General features: G+C 41.8%; 1 protein-coding gene and 1 long non-coding RNA gene across 4 annotated transcripts in view; one reads left to right on the top strand and one right to left on the bottom strand.

Annotated features, from left to right (window-relative positions):
- The window catches only part of DNAJC24 (DnaJ heat shock protein family (Hsp40) member C24), a 37337-nt gene extending 35057 nt beyond the window's left edge, over positions 1-2280 (bottom strand). The window contains exon 1 of one of the 3 annotated variants that reach the window (XM_033151313.1): positions 2178-2280. The gene's annotated coding sequence lies outside the window, so the exon portion shown is untranslated. Of the gene's footprint in view, positions 1-1955; positions 2053-2177 lie in introns of those variants that run through there. The other 2 variants (XM_033151322.1, XM_033151297.1) reach the window with 2 other exon arrangements.
- On the top strand, positions 2242-15261 carry LOC117048020. The gene is made up of 2 exons (XR_004426790.1): positions 2242-2340; positions 15125-15261. It is a non-coding gene; the product is annotated as an uncharacterized LOC117048020 (long non-coding RNA).
- Positions 15262-15675: the final 414 nt, after the last annotated feature.

Below are 15675 nucleotides of genomic sequence, written 5' to 3'. Positions count from 1 at the left end.
TCCAGTTTCTACTGTACTCATAGAATTCTAAATGAAAGGGAACAACATGTGTGTTGTCCTGTATCAAAATGGAATCCAGGTAGCCCTCCACACATTTCAGCTGTCCTTTGTAGGCATCCAAAAATTTGTGGGGGCTAAGACCTGAAGAGGTGAAATCTTGTCCCTTATATAGTGCTGCTTCTCAGAACGGCAACCCAAGCCTGGAGCCAGGGGTAAGGGAAGGGAAATCATTCCTGAAGGTGCACAACCTCTCAGCCACAATTCCTTCCACCTCTATTACACCTTTGCCAACTAAATACAGTACAAGGGCAAACAGTTGATAAGGATATGTCATTTGATCTATGACTAATATAGTCTATCAGGGAAGGTTTATACCTCTCATCCCCTTCAACCAAAGTTGAGTGGGGACACGACTTTTTTGGCATTTGTGTGAAGTCACTTACAGTTTCTTTTGGATCCACTGCCAGAGTTACTACAGTCTTTCCCACACCCCACCAACAAAAAAAATACAGAATACCTGCCAATCAACCAGGTATTGTCCCTCTCTCTGGTCCAACCAGTGCCTTCCTGGAGTTCCGGTTAAATAGTTGCAAAAAGGCTTCTCAGCTCTAGGAGTTCCTGGTGAGTCAGATTTTCTAGATTCATTTCAATTTGGTTTCAGGCCTAGTTATAGGACAAAATGTCTTTGGTTGCCTTGGTGAATGACCAACAACAGGAGTTGGGAAGGTAGAGTGTTCCTGTTGGTTTTGCTAGAGCTCTCAGCAACTTTCGATATGATTGACCAAAGTATCTTTCTGGGCCGCCTTGCATGGCTGCTGGTCTATGATATCCATCAGAGTTCTGTCCTCTCCCCCATTACATGAAACCACTGGGAGAGGTTGTCTGGAGTTTGGGGATTCAGTGCCACAAAGATGTGGATGACACCCAACTCTATCTCTCCTTTCCATCTAAATCTGAGGAAGCTGTTTCAGTGCTAAACAAGTGTCTGGTGTTAATAATGGGCTAGTTGACATAATTTAATGTCCTGGTTATGACTTATAAAGCCATATACAGTTTGGGCCCAGGCTATCGGAAGGACCATATCTCCTTACATGAATCTGTCCAGGGCAGGCCAAAAAGGACAGAGATCTCAGGGCAGCTGCCTATTAATTAATAGGCATGTGCGTTCAATGTAATTTGATGAGTGAAATGTGAGGGCCTCATAGTGTGATTGGGAGACATTCTATTGTTAATGTCTCCAACTGCAGCATATCCCTTGTGTTCCAAGTCTTTCTGACAAGTGAGCCACAGTCCTATCAGTCACATCAGTGAGGCAGCAGGTATCCTATTAACTCCATACTTTTTAAAACACACTTAGCTGTGGACAAATAGAATAGGAAAAAAACAAAGAATCACAGTCGCAATAGTTTGGCTCTCCCTATTTCCAACTGAAATATTGTGACTGGTACCCAGCAGGTGTGACATAGAGGCTGAGGAAGAGAAAAGGGATGGGGCTGGGAAGGAACCAGAGGATGGATGAAGGTGAAGAGGGGAAGAATAGAGAGGAAGGCAGCGCAAGGATGCTGTGCTCTGGCAGCCTCATAAATAGTTCCCCTCCAACCCTGCTTCCCGGTGCCGCAGGGCCTGTGCTGGTAACAGTAATATAATATAGCCTTAATGAATACAAGTAAAACAATACAGTAATGTGTCGATAGGGATAAACTGCCTCCCCTACTTTTGTGTGTGTCCCCCACCGGAACATTTAGGCCACCTACGGGCCTGCCATAACACACACAACCGGAATTTCACACAGCAGAGTTGTAGGGCACATATCTGAGAAGGCAAAGCGTCTCTCCTTCGTAAATAATAATATCAATGATTCTTTGGCTGGCATTGCCGGAACAAGGGCCTCAGCGGCACACGGCAGGGGAGCCCTCCCTTCCTGCAGCGAGAGGGCCGTGCATGCACAAACTCACCCAACTGCCATTCCCCGAGTGGCAAATGATGCCGGGCCGCGCCGAACGAAACCCCTCACGAAGCAGCAACTGCAGCAGGACTAGAAGCGGGGAAGCAACCAGTGGCCGCATCCGTCTCCGTGGATCTGTGAATCAGGCCGCCAGATAATCCTCGAGGACGGGAGGGAGAGAGGGCGAGAACTTGCCGCGTTAGGTATAAAGCAGGAAGAACGGTCGACTAACCTCATAGCGCTTCGTTGTAAGCAACGTTCCGGATGCTGTCCCTGTTTCCTACCCGGCCCCACATGTCGACGCACACGGAGGAAAGCGAGCCCGGCTGAGGAGAGACGCCGTCGTCATGGCGACCGAAGGCCGCTCCGAGCAGATGGAGAAGCCGCGGCGCTTTGTGAGTGAGCGTTTGTCTTCACGCTACTTAATTCTCCGTTTGGGTAAAATCGAGAGCCTCTCTCCTCCTCTCCCCCCCCCCGGGCTTAACTTTATCTCTTCCAGAGAAAATTTAAGGGAAGCTTCGCTTAGTCTTTTCTTGCTTCTTCGAGCAACGGGTCTAAGCGGATGTTTAGCCCGCTCTAAATATTGCCTATTTTCAGCACCCTCATCCCCAATCTGGAGACGCTGGAGGAGAAATTTGAAAGGAGTCGCATTCCATATAAGTTGGTGGGGGTGGGTGGAAGGAGGCAATTCCTAAGCCCCAAGATAAGGAACATATGGAAACGGGGAGGGGGGCAGATATGGGAATGCCACTGTTTTTTCCTGAGCTACCTTGCTTTAAAATAGCAAGAGTTCTGGGTTTAGAAAAGTAGAGCAAAACTTTTTTTTTTTGTCATAAGTTAGTTCTAGTTAAGGATGTAGACTGGGGCATTCTTCGGTTGCTATTCAGCTAAGTTTTATTCAGAATAGACCCACTGCAATGAATGGACCTAACTTGGTCACGTTTGTTGATTTCAGTGGGTCTTCTCTGAACGTTGATTGCCACCCTTTATGATCAAGCAACACACAATGAATCAGACTTCTGTGTAAATATATGCTCAGAGTGCAAATCTGTAAATGCCAATTTCTGTCCCTCCACATCAATTTGATACTGTCACATCTACTAATACAACTTGTCGTTTGTTGCTAGTATTCTGATTGGGCAAATGATGAACTGAGCTTGGAAGAGAGTAGCTATAATGAGACTCTGGTGAAGGTGGAAATGGAAGACGTTTATCCTTGATACAGGGCTACGTATATTATGAGCCACCTAGTTAGTTAATGAAAGCAGCTAGGCAGGATTGAAGTTTGACCCAACTGCGGGAGGCAGTGGAAAACAGGAGTGCCTGGCCTGCTCTGGTCCATGGGGTCACGAAGAGTCGGACACGACTAAATAACAACAACAAGGCAGGATTAATGTGGGCAGCAATCCTGCTTAGTGCTGGGTATGGGAATGCTGCCTGCAGGATTGCTCTCCCTTCATATTGGTTGATGTGAAGGTGAAGTTGTCCTGCTTTGTGCTGGGTCCTTACTTTGCACAGTGCTTCAAAGCATCCTGACAACCAGCTGGGAGTTGAGCACTTTGGAAGCTGCACAAATGAGCTTTGGTCAAGCCCTGCCCCTTTGGTAAAGCCCTGTCGTTACCTGTATGAGTACACCTGATGTCATGGGTGACCATGGCTTGTGCAAATGACTTCACAGGCCAAATGAAGAAGTCTGGAGGGCCAAGATTGGCCCAAGAGCCGAAGGTTCCTCACCTCTGATCTAGAGATACAAACATTGACTCAGGAGCAGAAGGTCTATTGCCTTGCCTCAGGGAACAGTACAACTCCATAAAAGGTTGAAGGCAGACTTAATTTACAAACAGTAAACAGGAATACTGTCCCTGTGGGAAATGTGATTATCTTTTTAAAAAGGTGATGAAGCAGAAACAGCCACTGAAGTACTGGTGTCAGTTCAAAATGTTGTTAATGTTGAATTTGAGACTGGGAAATTGGTTGGCCAGGTGATGCAAAATAATATTCATTAGTATGAAATCCCCTTTTAAAATGAGATTTCTGTGACATTTGTCTTCCCTGCAATTGATGATAAAAGTTGGGGTGAAAAGAAACAAATCATTAGGGTGTTGCCACAGCCAAGTGTATATTCCTGTGGGCATTACAACTTCTCACATGGACTTGATGCTGACCTGCAGCTTGTGAATGCATATTAAAGTGTCATATACACAGGGTCTTGCTTCGGAGACATTTATTTGTGGGTGTCTGTCAGTGAATTGTCACATGTTATGTTGTTCACAAATCATTTTCCAGAAAACCCTTTCCCCACTGTTTCCAATAATCTTTAGGCCTACCATATGTTTGACACACAGAACTGCTTCCTAGTTCTGCTGGTTATCTCAGCGGCCTTTGGTACCATCAACCATGACATCTTTCTGGGGGCACTGTTATACAGTGGTTCTGCTCCTTCCTCCTGGGCTACATCCAGAAAGTGGTGTTGGGTTATGAGTGTTCAGACCTCTGGGCTCTCACTTGTGGGGTGCCTCAGGGTACCGTCCTCTTCCTCATGCTTTTTAACATCTATATGAAGCCACTGAGAAAGATCATCAGGGGGTTTGGGCTGGGTGTTCATCAGTATGCAGATGATACCCAGCTCTACCTCTCGTTTAAATCAGAACCAGTGAAGGTGGCGAGTGTCCTGTGTGAGTGTCTGGAGGCGGTTGGAGGATGGATGGTGGCTAATGGCTAATGGAGTGAGGCTGAATCCTGACAAGGCAGAAGTAATGTTTTGGGGGGACAGGGGGTGGGCAGGTGTGGAGGACTCCCTGGTCCTGAATGGGGTAACTGTGCCCCTGAAGGATCAGGTGCGCAGCCTGGGAGTCATTTTAGACTTACAGCTGTCCATGGAGGTGCAGGTCAATTCTGTGTCCAGGGCAGCTGTCTACCAGCTCCAGATGGCCTTGTTGGTGGTAGCGCCCACCCTGTGGAACGCCCTCCCATCAGATGTCAAGGAAATAAACAACTATCTGACTTTTAGAAGACATCTGAAGGCAACCCTGTATTGGGAAATTTAAAATGTTTTACCATTTTTTAATGTGCTGTAAGCTGCCCAGAGTGGCTGGGGAAACCGAGCCAAATGGGCAGGGCATAAATAATAACATTATTATTATTATTATTATTATTATTATTATTATTACTTGCTCATGAACCATTACCTTTATATGTAAATTGCTGCAGATGGATTTTTTCTGATTCATACTTTTAGAGAAAAGAGTCAATCACCCATCTCCTACTACCCTTCTGAGAAAAACCCCACCCCACCCTCCAACTATATATAAGGGTCTGGTGATTTCTGTTTCAGTGTATCTGAAAAAGTGTGCATGCACATGAAAGCTTATACCCAGAACCAACTTAGTTGGTCTCTAAGTTGCTACTTAACATTTTTTTATATTTTTTTAGAGAAAAGTTATCCAAGTTTCAGATAAATTATTGAGATTGCAAAACTATTATGTTGATCTCATCTTTTAAAATACAATAAAAAGAAAGCTTTTAAACTACTTTATTATTTTTGTAAGATCAAGCCACCAACAGACAAATTGTTTAATGTTATTTGGATTTCTCCATTGATTTTTATGGCAGTTAAGCACTTCTGTCCCTTGGGATATTTCAAAATAACTTCTCAGTGTGTACCAAGAAATGGCCTTTACAGCCAATGAAATGGTTCTCTCTTTCCTGTTTATATCTGTGTCTCTGCCTCCCTCCTACATTTCCAACCAAACCATTCAATTTTTTTCTGTCCATCCAGTTTTCAGAATTCTCCCCTGCTTCTCAACAGTCAGTATTCTGAGGGCGCTAGACATGTTAAGTCCTCACTGGGCTGGGTTTTTTATTTATTTTGGGGGGTGGAGTGTTCCACCTTAAGGGGTTGTTCTAAAGGGGGGGGTGTTTGTGCGTGCGTGCGTGCGCGCGCACACACACACACACACACACAGGGTCAACCTCAGTGTTACCCTGAATTAGCTGACAACTCCCTTTTGTAGGTGGTGGTTGTTGGTTTGGCTAAAGTGATGACACTCAATTATTTGACTATTGTAAGCCTTCTAAACAGTAAGGACCGGTATGTCACTTCCATTTTATCCCTTTACACAGGGATGATGCTAAATAAATAGTTAGTGAAAGTATTAATAGCAGTAATAGTACCAGATCTGCCTGCCCTGATAATAAATTATGTGGAGGTTCCCTAGTAAATTTATTTGATAAATAGGAATCCCCTGACCGAAGGGCAAGGAAGTATTGAGACAGGAAGACTCAAAACAATCAGTCTATGTTGCCCATATGCACAGAGAGCAGCTTTCTATAGAAGTAACGGGATGCATCTGTACACATGGATCTCAGGTCAGTAGATGCCATGTGGAAGTAAGTCACATTGAAAATAATGTGAATTATTTACATGTTAAGTTTGAAACTATCATAATAAAATCAAGATGCATGAGCGATACATGTTTCCTAAGTCCACAAAAATGTATACAGTGTCTAGGGAATTATTTAGGCAGATACTGTATTGTTTAAAATACACACATTCAGGACACATTCAGTGCAGTCTTTTGTAGCTCATTAGCAATTTCTTTAATGAGTTTCTTTTTTAGTGATAGATAGTTAAAGTAACAGACAAGTGACAGATTGTTTGTCTTTAATGATTTCCCTATTTCAGGCCCATTACAAAGCAATTAGAAATCTGACAGCATTTTCACTCTGCATTACTGATTATCTAAAGTGATGAGAAACTAGAGGTGATGAATATTAATTGTATATTTTCATATGATTATCATAAATTATTACCTTGTCTAATGTGCTGCAGGTGAATTAAGAGCAAAAGAGGAAATTCAGTCAGATATGATAATTCAAAAGATAGTATGGTTTGGTTTATGCCATTGTCAACAGTGCCAATTTATCTATATATTTTCCATTAAAACATCTACTTCTTAACCTGAATTCAAGATGCAACATTAATCAGATGTTAAGTCATTCTAGCAGTAGGCTGTTGTTTTATTATTTTAGTAGTGATTGTTTTAAACTTGCTTGCATTTATATATAAATAAAAATTGATATTACAACACAAATTTCATGAAACATTGCATGGATAAAAACCTAAGTTTGCTGTTTAAAAGTAGAAATCACCAGTTAAATACCTTCCAATAATTTTGAACCATGGAATGGATTAATTGTGCGTTTACAAATAATATAGTTGCTGTGTGGAATAACGTTAGAAATGGTAACCTTATAGTAGAATTTTATACTTGCCTACTCAGAAGTAAGATCAATTGGTTTCAGTGGGGCTTACTCCTAGGTATGTGTGTTTAGGATTGCAGTCTCCGTCATACAGTAACTTATGAGTTTGTATAAAGATGATAACAGTTCAGATTATTGGGTATCAAACATTTATCAATGTTTATCTACTAGAAACATTAAGATGACTGAGAAATGATTTAAGAGAAAATTAGAGGCATTGCTGGAAGGTTCACATTCAAAAGAAAAATGGGAAATTATTTTTACATGTGGCTCTGCTTCCAAGGAGAATAGTTATTGTCTTATATAAGTGGTACTTAGCATTGGAAAAAATGAAATGCAAAATTTAAAAAGAATGAAGGTGCTTTTTTACCACAGGTGCCTGATTTTATTCATCCTCCCCTCACATTTATTTTAACAAAGTTTAACATTTATATTAACAAAGATTAATTGGTAAAGAAAATGTTAATCTTATTAAATAGTTGCTGCTTATAGTAAAATATTATTGGTTCTAATATACTGTTGAACTTAATTTTTCTTTATGCTATGTAAACTACCCTGTGACATATGAATTAGTAGAGAATATACTAACCTGCAAATACACGCTAGTTCCTACTAATGGAAACCTAAATGTCATGAACTGGCAAGACAATGGGGAGGAGGAAGAGGATCCTGGCGAGGGACTGGGACACACTGGGGCAAGCTGGGGATGGGGAAGGGAAGGTTGGTGTAAGGAAGTAGTCACAGGGTGACAGAGAATGACAAAGGGATGTGGGTCAGTGCACAGGAACCAGAGCAGCAGGACCCAGAGCCAGAGGGGGCCCTGTCTCCATGAACAAGGTAGGCTCTGATGCGTAGGGAGCTTTGGGTGGATGCTCCAGGAGGCTGAGGCAGGCAAGAGCCCACAGCCCAGCTCCATAGCTGGCCAGGTGGGGCTCTGTGGCTCTGGGAGGAGATGTGTGATTCCTCAGCTGGAGTAGGCTTGGAGCAGGTGAGGGTCACATGCCTCATCAAGCCCAGATGCTGCTATCAGCACGCAGAGTATAAAAGGACAGCAGAGCTGAGGTGATGTGTCAGCTCAACTGTCCATGTTGAGGGGCCTCAGCTTGGGTGCTGTTGGATTTCTGTGGGACTTTGGACATGTGGCTTGACCCCAGACTAGGGACTCGACATACTGATTCACTGCTAGGTAGGCCAGGGATTCAGGACACTAAAGTAGCATCCTTATGGTGCAACACAACTCCCCATTTCAGCACACAGGGTTGGGGGTTGAATGGGATGGAGGTCTTCCTGTGCCACACCCAGAACAGCTCCACTGGCCACCCAAAGAATGATGCTAGCATTACTCCGCTGATGACAGCTCCCTTTTCTGTCTAGTGAAAGAGTGGGTAGCTGAGCTTCCTGCCCCCCCCCCCCGGTGGCTGCCTGCAAAAGCCACAAAATGGAGTTTTCTATAGGAGGGGATGAGCTGGCCCAGAATCTGCTAGATCTCAAACCAACCCCACTTGATGGCTTTGGGGTCACTTTGGGCCTGATCACTCAGTCAGTCTCAGGCTTTTTGCAGACCCACACACCTTCTGTCCCAGCCAGCATAAGCAATAGGACTGTGGATGTGGCAGTTACCCTGCTGTTCCATCATACCTTACTGATGCTCAGCTAGGATTTGGATTGCACCCTTAATAATGAATGGTTAAGTAAATTGTGGATTATAGCCAAATTGATTATGTCTACCTATTTATGTAAAACTGAATAGAGATCGATTCAGTTTGATTTTAACTCCTTCCTTTGTTTTTGGATTCAGAAATTATTTTACTGTTAATTCTTTTATGTGGCAATTTCAAGTTTTAATTTTTATTATACTTACTAGAAATGTTACTGATGCTGCAATAAGAGCAAGTCCTTTTGAACTCAGTGGGGCTTCTGTATAGACATGTACAGGATTTCTGTGTAAAATGTTTTTTAAAACCGCAAGTATTAATATATTGTTGATCCTCTGAAGCCTATTCTTAAACAGTGTGTCATTGCTGTTATTCAAGTTGATTTGAATGAAATGTTCAGATAATGTTTTGTCAGGTAGTGCATAAATTGCTCGTTAAACTCCAGACAGCAACTGCTTTTTAATCAGGTTCTAATTGTTCAGACAGAGGCATAAAAATGTCTGGCATTTTCATTCTACTTCTTGCTTATAAGCTGTAGCATTATGCTCAGGCAGATTCCAAAGCAAGTCAATTTTTTACTGTAGCAGTCTAAAATTGCTGCACAACACACACACACACACACACACACACTGCCAATATGGTCTGTTTACTGAACCTTTCCAACCTTTCTACAGAGAATTATAACCAAGGAAATGAATATACAGTGCCTTGGCAATTTTGTGTATTTGTCACATAATCCATATGCATGGCAGTAAGCGTGGTTGTGTGTTGCTTATGCTGGAGAAGTAGGCTGGGTATGAAAGTATTCAGCATTCTAGGACTCAGCTATACAGCTGCAAATAAGTTTCAAGTGTGTTGTAACAGGCAGTATACAAATGTGACACTAGATGGCGATGGTGAGCTATGACAAATTCAAGCTATTCTTTTCCAAAAAAAAAAACTTTTTAAGCATTTTCGCAGCATTTTTTATATGTGTATAGATTGCACCTCGGTGTATGTAATGATGACTAGTTGAATTTCACAAGGGGGTGTTCCATTCTTGAAACTCATTGAACCACCAGAGGAAAGAGTGCTGCTTCTGAGTGTAGGGTCATAGCATGTCATTTCACAGAAAATGTGCAAAAAATTATCAACAGCTGTAGGCATCTAGTGCAGCCTTTTAGCTGAATCTCAAATGTCAATATCCAACCCCTACTTCTTACAGGAGAACATCTCCATTGCAACCTGAATTGCAGCATTGTTGCCTTCCTCTATAAAACTATGAATTCTAGGATAGTTTAATTTCAAAGAGAGAAGGCCTATTGCTACACAGGGATAGGCAACCTGTGCTAACCTGCCTTTATTAGCCTACTTACTTGCTAAGTAAGCAAATGTTTTCAGGTTTGAAAATATTTCAATGTTCAAAGGTTTTCAATTCTTCTTCAATACCATGCCTCTCAGCTGGTCTCAGGATGGAACTTATAGGAGAGTGTAGCAGCTGGAGTTTGACATCACCATGGTTCAGAACCAGTGGGCTTGTCACTCTCTGACCAGTCATGTTTCCCTGTCCTTCTAGGTGAGAATGTGCACTAGTGGGATAGGTATTGCTGCCAGGGTGTATAAAGCAGCTGGTTAGGTGCAGAGGGTGGGGTGAGTAGGGGAGGGAAGCAAAATAGTGGGGCAATGGGTCATGTGGGTTTCCAGGGGAAAGGGTGGACCAAAAAGGCAAGTAGGCTCATTTAGTAGCCAGGCGATTAGCCAATACAGTGCTTTTTCTGATTGGATCAGCTGTTGCAGAGTGTGGATCCTCTTCTTACCTTCTGTAGTGTGAAGTTGTCTCTTGGATTCAAACCTGAACCCACTGCATGTGAAACTTAAACTGTTCAACCAGGTTAAGGTTTCTCCTACAGCCCATGTACGTTTGGTTTCTATGGCTGGATCTTGACATTAAGGGGAGACAGTTGCCCCATAATGTGAACAATTCCTGTCTTATGTTATGACTAAGAGGGTAGGGGATTGTTCTATGGTGTCTACAGTATTGCTTCAAGTTCAGAGAGCTCCCCTTCTTTTGCCTCAATGTGACATGCAAAAGGTGATGGATCTACTCCCTGTGGCGGGACTCCAATTTGCACTTTGTTTCTCACCTCATGCCTTCTTCCAGGGATGGGGAACAGAATCAACATCTGCTTACAAACCTCCAAAGACTGACTGTTTAATTATCTGTTCAAGCTCACTGGTCAGTAGTTACCTGGGTAATCTTTTCCCTGCTTTTTGAAGATAGGAACAACATTTGTCTGCCTCCTGTCTGCAGGGACTTCTCCTCTCTGCCAAAAATTCTAAAAGATTATAGGCAGAGGCTCTGAGATTACATCTGCAAGCTCCTTTAGTATCCTTGGGTACAGCTCACCAGGCCCTGGAGATTTGAATTCATTTAAAGCAGCTAGGTGTTCCCTTACCACCTCTTTCCCTATCTTGCAGCTCCCTTGTTACATTGTTTACTCTGTTACCGCCAGGTTAGGCACTTCTTTCCTTTTTGGGCGAAGACAGAGGCAGAGTACCGGTAGGTGTTGAGCAGTTCCTCCTTCTCTCTATCACCCAATAACATTTCTCCGTCTTCTCCACAGAGGCCCTACTACATGCTTGTGCTTCCTCTTGCTTTGAACATAGCTGAAAAAAACATTTTTAAAATTATTTTTAACATCTCTTGCAAGCCTGAGCTTTGGCCCGCCTGACATTCACCCTGCAACTGTCATTCTAACACACCCTAATGTAATGAAGAGACCTGAGCAGAGAATATAAGAAATTTGGAGTCATAGGCAACTTTGGATGAAACCCTTGGATGAAACCAAGGAGCAATTCCACACACATTCTCTCGATGCTTCTAAACTGGCCACTTGGTTAGTCAGAGAAACTATTGTTGGTAACTATATTCCTGCAGAGCATGTGTGAATGTATTACATGACTGAAAGCTCTTTGTTCAATAAAATTAATACATGTCTCTGTGCACTCCTCCAATCTTGGGTTGCATTCATGACAGCTAGATTTTCCTGCCACTGCCTGTAGCTGTGAACACCCAGAGCTTGTTGCTCTGTGTGCTGTGGCTGACTTTGCTGTTTATAGATTCGGGTAGGTAGCTGTGTTAGTCTGACGCAGTCAATATATTGTCCAGTAGCACCTTATAGACCAACTAGGTTTGTTCTTGGTATAAGCTTTGTATGCATACTTATACCAGGAACAAACTAGTTCGCCAGAAAGCAGTTAGTCATGCTGGCCACATGACCCGGAAGCTGTCTGCGGACAACTCAGCTCCCTCGGCCTATAGAGTGAGATGAGCATGCAACTCCAGAGTTGTCCGCGACTGGACCTAACGGTCCAGGGTCCCTTTACCTTTACCTTAAGGTGCTACTGGACAATTTGCTGTTATATTGGTCCTTTCCCTCCTTCAGTGGGTCCTTTAGCATTGCTCCAAAGCAGATACTGTTTTCTTTCTGCAGGCCTTTCCACAAGAAGCTGTTTAGGTGTTGTGCTATATGGCCTCCTCTTCCTTCCTTGTGTGTTGCGATGAATAAGCAGCCTATGTGAGTTGTGTGTAGTATAAATTGTGTAAGGGGGGCACTGGCAGTGCTTCCAAGGTTTCTGGGAGTGTGGCTCCTGTTATCCATTCTGCGCTTTTCTGGAGCAGTGTGTTTTCCCTTAGTGTTCTGGGCTAGACGAGTATAAGACATGGCAGACATTTTGCCATTGTAGCACATATATCTCTCCCCCTGGCATATTAATAGTTAGGATTGCTCTGTAAATATGAGACCTGCATCAGAAAAGTAGGCATGTTTAATGTCACTATGATTACTTGTTACCGCAAGCTGCAATGCAACATTTAAAGACAACAGAGCATTGAGAATGTTGTATTTGCTGCTTGTAAGGACAATATTTCACAGTTTACATTAAAAACATATTTGTGAGAAAAGTAATTATCCAAAGATTATTAGAAGTTTGGATATTAAGATTATCTGTTTAATTTTTAATTGGCTTTTTTCAAGATAATTGGGTTTATTTCCACATGCTTGTGAAAAAGGGGCAATGGGCTAATTGGCTTTGATGACATATATTCTTCAGAAAATATGAAGTAATTCTGACATTCTTAACATTTGTCTGGTTATATAGTTTCTTTTTAAAATATAAACATATTTTGCCAGATATAAATAGCAGGTCATTTACAGTTCCTTGAATGTCCTTCATTATCTCTTACCCTTACTATTTGACACTGAACTGAACACATCTATACTGTGCATTGCCAGTTATTATCTTTTGATACATTTCTGAAGTCAGGTGAAACTTCCATTTTGAACCATGTGAACTTTGAAAGACGACATCAGAGTAGAATATTTTGTATGATAGTTTGGTATATTATTTTCTTTGGATTCCAGTAGTATCTAGCTTGTTTGATTTCACAGCCATTCAAAGTCTTGAAGTGATATTGCTGCATTGAAGTGAATACAACCAGTGTGTAAGATTTTGGAGTGTGTGGCGGTGCTGTTGTGTGAGCTCAGGCAGTCTTGGATGAGACAGGATATTTAGATCCATTCCATTCTGGCTTACAACCTGGGTTCAGGGCAGAAACTGCCTTGGTTGTTCTTAGGGAAACCTATGCTGCCAAACAGATGTGTGACAAATAAAATAAAAAATAAAAAAATCCTTCCAGTAGCACCTTAAAGACCAACTAAGAAGAAGTGTGCATGCACATGAAAGCTCATACCAAGAACAAACTTAGTTGGTCTTTAAGGTGCTACTGCAAGGAATTTTTTTATTTTTTATTTTGTTTTGACTATGGCAGACCAACAAGGCTACCTATCTGTAGATGTGACAAATGTGACCCTATTGTTTCTCTTGGAACCTGGCAGCTTCCTGTGTTAATATTGTTACTTTTACCCCAGATGTCCTTGAAAGAGCTGAGGGTAGTTATAAGGTTCACCTCCCATCCCCATTTTATTATGACAACAACCCTGTTAGGTAAGTTAGGCTGAGAGATTGTGGCTAACCCAAGATCACCTAACCAGCTCCATGGCTGAGTCAGGATTTGAACCCTGGTCTCCCAGGTCCTAGCTCAGCACCATACTGCTCTACAACACAATACTGGTTATACCATTGACTATGGTATCCTTCTGGACCATGTCCGCAAGTTGGGTCATGGAAGTATGGTGTTACGGAGTCCTTCCTAATGGAGAGACTCAGAAGATGGTGCTGGAAAACTTTTGTTCCACCCCTTGGTCACTGACATTTAAGTTCCTGTCTCGTCCCTTGTACTTTTCAACAACTACATGAAACCACTGGGAGATGGGGTCACAGTTTCCCCAAATAGCCACGTACATAGTTAAGCTGTGCTCTGGGAATGCCTAAGCTAGTAAAAGGCAGTTCTGGTTGCCAGAACTGCCTTTTACTAGCTTAGGCATTCTGAACCTTATCGTACATCTAAGATCCTAGACTTTACATTGCTATCACATGATAGATTTTATACATGTTGCTGTACGTTGCAGTGTCATAATAGCCAACGCCATAATTGGCTCTCTGAAGAAGAGTTGGTAAGTTCATAGGTCATATTTCCCTGAGGTTGTCTTCGGAACTCCCTTTCTAGAAAAGCTAGGCTGGGTCTCTCCTTTTTATTCTTCTGGCAGCAGTTGAAGACTGCTTTATTCACACAGGCCTTTGGGAACTGACTTTTTAAAGAAAGTGTTTTTAATATTACTGTGATGTTTTTATAGTTTTATTAGCTTTATTTTAATAGATTAGTTTTTATATTTAATACAGTTTAATTATTTTAATGATTGTCTTATATGTGTTTTTACCTTTTATATTTCATATATCTTGTTTTAATTTGTGTAAGCCACCTTGAGTCCTGGTCCAGGAAAAAGGTGGGATGTAAATAAATATAATAATAGTAGTAATGACAGCAACATTCTTTTAATGCCTCCAAACTAATAATATGCATCTGTTGTAGCATCCGGTAATGGACAACGATAGAGAAGGTTATTGGATGGTTGGTGTTGCCTACTTAAGCTACTCTTCTTATGTTACTTTTATAATATTATAATAAATATTATAATATTAAAGTTAATATATATTAACTTTATTATATATATTATAAATATATATTATAATATTAAAGTTAGAGTGTGACCAGATATCAAAAGTACTTGTATTTAATCCAGCTTCATTTTAGAAACATATACTGAGCATAGAGAAAGTTATACTTGAAACTTTGATTGAATATTTTATTTTCACTCTGCAGGAAATGGAAAATGGTGAAACAGAAACTTGTGACTCAACTTATGCCCCGTGTTCTGTAACTTCAGAAAGAAGTTGTGGTGTTTCAACTTCACCCTTGACTTTATGTCAAAGGAATGTAGATACTACAGTACTGAAAAAGTGAGTATGGTCAACCCAGCCTTATCACTTTTTCTTACATGCCAACATAATGGCCACCACCCCCTTTCCATAAGTAACTATACAACCTTTAGAAGACATCTGAAGGCAGCCCTGTATAGGGAAGTTTTTGATGTTTGATGTTTATTATGCTTCTGTATAAGCTGGAAGCCACCTAGAGTGGCTGGGGCAATCCCTTGATGGTGTTTCCTGCTTGGCAGGGGTTGGACTGGATAGCCCTTGTGGTCTCTTCAACTCTATGATTCTATGATCCAGTCAGATGGGTGGGGTATAAATAATAAAATGATGGTGTTGATGTCATAATACTTAGCAAGAGGTCAAATTCACCTCCTGTTTCCCACCTTCAGCTGTTCCTTCTTTCTTTCTTCAATGCTGTCATGACCCTGGGATCAAATT

The sequence above is a fragment of the Lacerta agilis genome, chromosome 1, assembly GCF_009819535.1.
Source record: "Lacerta agilis isolate rLacAgi1 chromosome 1, rLacAgi1.pri, whole genome shotgun sequence".
In the NCBI taxonomy this organism is placed as follows: Eukaryota; Metazoa; Chordata; class Lepidosauria; order Squamata; family Lacertidae; genus Lacerta; species Lacerta agilis.
The sequence above is the reverse complement of the archived record's forward strand: the minus strand, read 5'-3'. Positions and strand labels throughout refer to the sequence as shown.